Below are 7,402 nucleotides of genomic sequence, written 5' to 3'. Positions count from 1 at the left end.
ACGAGGTGACGATGAAATTCATGGTTTGTCAATCCATTGAAATTATTAGTGTGATGTTAATCATGAATCCCGACAGTCATTTTCTCCACAACAACCAACACATTGAATTCATTTCCAACACACATTGGAGGTTTTGTTTCTTTTTTCTTTTAATTTATTTATTTGGGGTTTGATTTTCTTTGATTTGCAGCTTTCCCTTTTTTTCGTATAGAACAAGTCGTCGACGCCTTGTATGAGTGGAAACAAAGAATGTAGAGAACAAACCGTGGCCGTTCTATATGGAACGATTGTTCTATACGGAATGGCTTGTTCTGATCGGAACAGAGAACCGAACTCAGCCTATGCACCAGAGAAAATGGGAAGGGGAAGAAGAGAGATCGGGGGAGAGAAAGGGAGGACTTCGAAAGTTTGTCGTCACTGTTGCTCGTGTATTGTGAAGTCGGGGATGATGAACAGTATTTTTTTTCAAAGGATAGTATGGGGATTAAAAATATTGTAACAACAGATTTCCACGGAATGAAAGGGTCTTTTTCTCACGGTCATAGTACAAGGGAATCTTTGTCACAAAATAAAATACAGGGGGTCTTTGTCACAGACCCCATAGTACATGGGGTCTTTATAATTTACCCTAATTATTTTAAATGTTAACTAATGATGTGCCATGCCATTACCAAACCAATAAGGTTTAAAAAATAAAGGAGTTTCATTTGAAATAAACTAAAGATATTAAAATTTTGAGTATCGAGAGTATGATAAATTATTTTAAATGTTACCTAATGAGGTGCCATGCCATTACCAAGCCAATAAGGTTTAAAAAATAAAGGAGTTTCATTTGAAATAAACAAAAGGTGTTAAAATTTTGAGTATCGAGAGTATGATACTTTGTACCTTGTTCTCTATCACTTGGTCATTGAGAAATTCTTGGTCCGCATATTGATGGTGTGCAATCCGGCCGGTCTTAGCTGTCAATGATCTTGTCTCTGACTAAAGCAACGGGGAGCTTGAAATGGAGAAGATGAGGGAACTCTGGGGGGAACCCGATGAGATAACTCCGAAGCTCAAGTTAGTATTCTCTCAAAGGCAAGATAAAGACCAGATGGTGCAAAGTTCACATACCTAGTTGTTGGGGGTAGGGGGCCTTTTATAACCACTTCGTGCACTCACTCTGAGGTCTCTGTCAGGTCGGGTATGATTACTTCTGTGTTTCTGTCAGTTCGGGTGTCATCCTTTCTGCTGGGACAGAACCGCCACTGCTCCTTGTCGGAGCCGTCTCTGTAATTGGAGATGGCGGTGTCAGGTGGTGGTGGCAGGTGGCCGTTTGAAGTGCGGCCGTCAAGCGTCAGATCCCAAGTCAGTTAGGTGCGCCGCCCCTGGATACAAACTTCCTCAGTGTCAAGCATGGTATAGTTTGTTCAGTTTGGCGTCCTGGAGGCGAAGTGCTGGAGTGGTGAGCAATGTGAAGTCTTAAGTTCGGAGGTATGTCCTAAACTACCATAGGGCAGGCCAGTTCGTGAGGCGTGTCCCAAACTGCTATAAGGCAGGCCAGTTCGGTGAGGTGTGTCCCGAACTGCTATAAGACAGGCCAGTTCAGTGAGGTGTGTCTCGAACTGATATAAGGCAGGCCAGTTCAGTGAGGTGTGTCCCGAACTGCTATAAGGCAGGCCAGTTCGGAGGTGTGTTTCGAAATGCCATAGGGCAGGCCAGTTCGGGTTTGCCTCGGGGCCTAAGGGAGAGTTCGGGTTCCCAGTAGTGAGTTTCAGACTACTGGTAGGTAGTCCGGACCGCTGGTTCCTTCGTGCCATAGGTAAGCTATTGTGCCGAGCTGTTGCCTTTGCCACGTGTTGCGTAATTACGAGGTCGGGCCAAATCTTCCTTCATCAATTGCCCCCCACTCCTCGTGCTAAGGGTCTTGCCCTGGCGCGAGGAGTTCGCGAGGTGGCAGGTGGATTTGTTCCGTACTTCAAATTTTGATAGTGCGAGGTGTGTTGTCAGGGTCCTTCGTGTTTCTCAAGCACCAAAATGGTGGGAGACACGCCTACTTGCTTACAAATGTTGACAGACGTGGCGGTTTGCGCTTATTTCGAATTTCAAAAAAGCATGCCGTTGGGAGACGTGACAGCGGGTCTTTTCGATTTTGAAAATACGCGCTGCTGCCGTTTCAAAAGGAGGGGAGACGTGCGCTGGTCGTTCTATCAATTGTGTGCGGCGTTTTGTCAGTTTCAGAAAGACGTGCACCAATCACGTCTCGGTCTCAGGGGACGTGCGGTCAGCGCAAATGCGGGCCGTCGGATTGGCTCTAATCTGCACTGTTGGTTCTTGGTTACTGTGGGTATAAATAGTAGGGGACCCCATTCGCTTTGTCACTTCTGCGTTTTGCTTCTTGAGCTCGCATCCAAGTTTCAGCTTGCGCCCGGGTCTTTTAGCTCGCGTCCAGGCTTTTTAGCTCGCCTTCAAGATTTTTTGCTTGTTCCAGTTTCCGGAGTCTGCTCAAATCTTTTTTGGGTGAGTACTTTCTTGGAATCCACCTTTCCTTCTTGATGTCTTTCTTGGATAGCTCAGACGATTCTTCTAATGGGTATGATGTAGGTTCTACGAACCGAGTCGCATCCCCCGATGACCTTAGCGAACCTGAGTTAGAACTTGAGGACGAGTTCGAACCCGTAGGCCGAGCCGCTTCGGGTAGTTTGGCGTCTACCTCTCGTCGAGGTCGGATGCCAAACAAGTTTGGTCCTTCGACCATGACGCCCGAGGGGCTTCAATCCCTTGTTACCTCTTACAATTTGCCTGGGGAGTACGCCTATTTCATTCTTTCAGGTAGCTTTCCTTTGGAACACGGTCCTGATGAGATCGTGATATTTCGGGAGCAGCTCGCTGCGGGGCTGAGACTGCCTTTCCACCCCCTTCTTGTCGAGGTCATAAACCACTTCGGCGTTATTGTCACCCAGCTTCACCCGAACTTCATTTGTAACTTGGTGGGGACAATCTCCCTTTTTTTGCGAACAAGGCTTTCCTTTAGACTTGGAGATATTCTCCTCTATTTTAATGCTTAGGAAACAAGCGGGTCCTCTTCTTGGGAGTAGGCGGGCATATTACCTGTCTCCTTGTCTGGGTTTTAAGCTCTTGCACAAACTTCCCAACAAGGTCCCGACGTGGAAGCGGGACTACTTCGGGGTGCGAAGTGTACAAGGGTGACCTTTTCAGACCGAGTGGGGGACGACCGCCCTTGACTCCAGTGTCACACTTGATAAATAAATGGTGAAGGGCCTCCGGCAATGGGCACGGCTAGGGATAAAATGCTATCAGTACCTGACGGAGGCCAAGCTCATTGCGGCCGGCCTAAGTTCGGGTAGGTTCCTTGCTCAGAGGTTTTGTTTCGCTTTGTTCCTTCATTTTTTCTGATGCCAAACTCTTTTTTGCAGGTGTGATGGACTCTGAGAGGACTCGCGGTGGGCACCTGTTCCAAGGCATGAAGAGGAGGAAGCGGGTCATCAAGCGAACTCGTGCCGAGCTCCCAAGGATGCGGAGCCTCATGTGCCAAACTACATGCTAGATGATCCGCCCAGGGAGCCCAAGGTGGCTCCTTCAATGCAAGAAGCGGTAGGGGCCCCTTACGCCGAGACTACTCACACGAGGCTCCCGCCTACTCTAGTGCTCCCACATACTCTGGTTCCACTCATACGTGAGTTGGGCCCTCAGGTTCGGGAGTTCAAGGGGAATTCAGGAGCGTGCTGTCACTGAACTACGCTCTTCAAAAGAGTAGGGAGGTGACCTTCCTCGAGGAGATCACGGCCTGGACCGATCTTCCTTTGGACCAGATCGCCTGTCGTGCTGCTACTCATGCCAGGGTGGTGAGTCAGATTTGTTGTCGGGCTTTGTTTTTATCCCTCTTGTTGTCGTTCTCTTAATCACTTGGTTCTTTTTGGTAGGTGAACTCTTCTATTCATGCCTTGGCGGCCCAGGTGGAGAGGAGCTCGAGGCAGGCGCGAGCTGCCGAGGAGGCTTTCCGTGCCACAGAGGCGACTACCCGAGCTGCTGAGGCGGCTGCTCGTGCTGCTGAGGAGGTAGCTCACGTTGCTTTGGCTAGGAAGGCGAGGACTCAGAGGGATGCCGAGGCCATGGGGGTGGTTGTGAAGCATATGGCGGACCTGAGGCTGGATCTGCAACATCAGGTCGAATACCTTCAAGAGGACATAAGGGAGCGGACACAGATCTTTTCCCAAGGCATCAAAGATGCCAAGAAGAAGGACGTCGATGAGTACATCGCCTCGCCGCGCTTTGACGACCTGATGGTGGACTCGTACAGGAGGGGATTTAAACTGAGCCGGTGGATGATCCGGAACACGTACCCTGAGCTCGATATTAGTGCCATATCCACTTCGCGTATAACTCAGGAGATGACCAACGCTGCTGATGGCGAGCCGGATTCCGATGGCGAGGCAGGACCTTCGAGTGTCGTTGAAGTGCCTTCTGATGAGGAAGAAGTAGCTCCAGGCTTATGATTTTTTTTTTATTAAAATGTACTCTTCCTTATCTTGCAATGGAATGGACTTTTCTTTTGGTTAAGTGTTGGTTGTTCTTTCTCCCGAACTGGCATATTTGCCAAACTGATAGTATGCCCGATTTGTTTCTCTCCCGGGTTATTTCACTCGCGCGACCTGTTTCGATGTTAATACTTAGTCTCCGCTTTGCCTGAGTTTTTGGCTGACTTCGTTGCTTGCCTATGCCGAGGTTCCTCCATTAGCTCGGCATCCTGGCCCTTGGGCTCCTATAGCGATTTCGTCCACTTTGCTTGGCGGTCTATAGGTAGTATCGCCTTAAGTTCACGATGTTCCACGCTCGGGGTACTTGTTTTCCCTCTAAGGTTTCAAGCTCGTATGCCCCCTTGAGCGCTCTTTTTACTCTGTAGGGCCCTTCCCAATTTGGTCCAAGTTTGCCCACGCCAGGTTTGGGCACCATGATCTTATAGAGAACCAGGTCACCGACTCGGATGCTTCGCTTCTTTACTCTGGCGTTGTAGAACCGAGCTACTTGCTGCTGATAGGCCGCTGTCCAAATGTGCGCAGGGTCTCTTACCTCGTCCAGTAGGTCGAGGTTGGTACGTAACTCGTCTCCGTTTGTCTGATCGCCATATGCTTCTAGTCGTAGTGTAGGTATTTCGATTTCCGCTGGGATTACCGCTTCAGTGTCGTAGGTGAGGTTGAAGGGGGTCTCTCCCATGGTGGTTTTTTTTGTAGTCCGGTGAGTCCATAAAACACTTGGTAGCTCATCCGCCCACAATCCTTTAGCTCGATCTAGTCGTACTTTCAGTCCGCGCAGGATGGCTCTGTTCATTACTTCTGTCTGACCGTTTACCTGCGGGTGTGCGACCGATGTGAAGTTCTGACGAATTCCCATATTCTGACACCATTCTTGGAACTTGATATCCTCGAACTGTTTGCCGTTGTCGGAGATCAGTACCCGAGGTAGCCTAAAGCGACATACTATGCTCTTCCAGAAGTTCTATATGTTTCGGGCTGTAACTGTTGCCAGAGGTTCAACTTCTATCCATTTTGTGAAGTAATCTACTGCCACCACTAGGAACTTTCTCCCACTTGTTGCTAGCGGGAATGGCCCCAGGAGGTCGATGCCCCATTGCGCGAAGGGCCATGGGCTGGTGAGGTATTTGAGGTCAGAAGCAGGCTGATGGTGGATGTTGGCATGCTTCTAACACTTGTCACATTTTCTGACGAGCTCGACAGCTTCTGTCTTCATCGTTGGCCAGTAGTATCCTTATCGAAGTGCCTTTTGGGCGAGGGCTCTGCCCCCCAGGTGTCCGCCGCACAGACCTTCATGAGTGTCGCGGAGTACGAGCTCGGCTTCGGCAGGTTGCAGGCAATGCAAGTAGAGGAGCATGTAGGACCGTTGGTACAACCGTTCATCCATCATGACGTATTTGGCTGCTTGGCGCTGCACCCTCTTGGCTGCATTGCGGTCCACAGGGAGGGTTCCATTTAGCAAGAAGCTCACGAGTGGGTCGATCCAGCTTGGCTCTGCTTCAAGGATGGGAGCGACCTCCTCTGCCCCACCGAGAATGCTAGGCCGAGGTAAGTCCTCTATGTACACTATTCTCATGGTGTTCTGACTCGTGCTGGCTAACCGGGACAGGGCGTCGGCCTCAGTGTTCTCTGACCTTGGGATTTGCCTGATGAAGTGTGACTGAAAGTTGAGTAGAGCCTCTTTTACTTTCGCCAAGTATGCGATCATAGAGAGCTTGCGTGCTTCGTAATCAACCGTAACCTGGTTGACCACGAGCTGGGAATTACTGCAGATGACTATGTGCTTTGCTCTTACCTTTTGCGCTAGGTTCAGCCCGGCTATCAGTGCCTCGTACTCTGCCTCATTGTTGGATGCCGCGAACTCAAAGCGTAGTGCGTATTCCAATTTTCTGCCACCCGGGCCGCATAGGACTATTCCAGCCCTGCTGCCCTGCTGGTTCGAGGAGCCATCTACGTGAAGGATCCGAGGCTCCTCATCCCAATTCACGCTTGGCCTAACCAGGAGAGATGCCACACTGGCTGCTACTTCACGGGGTTCAGACAATATTGGCTTGGGAGCTCCGAGTTCATCCGAACTAGGGATCTCGGGCTCAATCGGCCCAGGGGCTTCGAGGCTGAATGTGCACTCGATGATAAAATCTGCTAAGGCTTGGGCCTTAATGGCAGTCTGTGGCTTGTACTGGAGGTCGTACTCGCTAAGCTCGATGGCCCACTTCGTCAGCCAACCTGAAACCTCGGGCTTGAGTAAGACTTGTCATAGAGGTTTGTCAGTCAAGACGACGACGGTGTGAGCCTGGAAATATGGGCGGAGTTTTCAAGCTGCAATTACTAGTGCGTACTCTAGCTTTTCTATCTGCGGGTATCTCGCCTTTGCTTCCTGCAGAATTTTACTAACATAATAGACGGGTCGCTGGACCCGATCTACTTCTTTTATTAGTACTGAACTGACCACCTCGTCGCTTGCCGAGAGGTGCAGTTCTAAGACCTCGCCCTCTTCGGGCCTGGCTAAGGTTGGCACAGTAGCGAGGTAGGTCTTTAGCTCGTCGAACGCGAGCTGACAATCTTGGGTCCATTTGAACCCTTTGCCTTTGATTGCCTTAAAGAAAGGCAGACAACGGTCTGTTGATTTGGACATGAAGCGGCTCAAAGCGGCTATGCGCCGTTTAGCCCTGAACCTCTTTTACTTTTCAGGGTGGTCTCATATCTAGGATGACCTTTATCTTATCTGGGTTGGCCTCAATACCGTGCCGGTTGACAATGTACCCTAGGAACTTACCCAAGGTGACACCGAAGACACACTTGTTTGGGTTCAGTCTCATGCTATATTGATGCAGAATTTGGAAGACAGAATTTAAGTCTTTTATTAA

The 7,402-nt window shown here is 49.7% G+C and overlaps 1 pseudogene; it reads left to right on the top strand.

Moving 5' to 3' along the window:
- On the top strand, positions 1-80 carry LOC148855317 (small nucleolar RNA snoR14; annotated as a pseudogene).
- Positions 81-7,402: the final 7,322 nt, after the last annotated feature.

Source organism: Nelumbo lutea, chromosome 4 (assembly GCF_056320005.1).
Source record: "Nelumbo lutea isolate HS-2025 chromosome 4, American lotus-T2T, whole genome shotgun sequence".
NCBI classification, from domain to species: domain Eukaryota; kingdom Viridiplantae; phylum Streptophyta; class Magnoliopsida; order Proteales; family Nelumbonaceae; genus Nelumbo; species Nelumbo lutea.
This window is presented reverse-complemented; position numbering and strand designations above follow the sequence as displayed.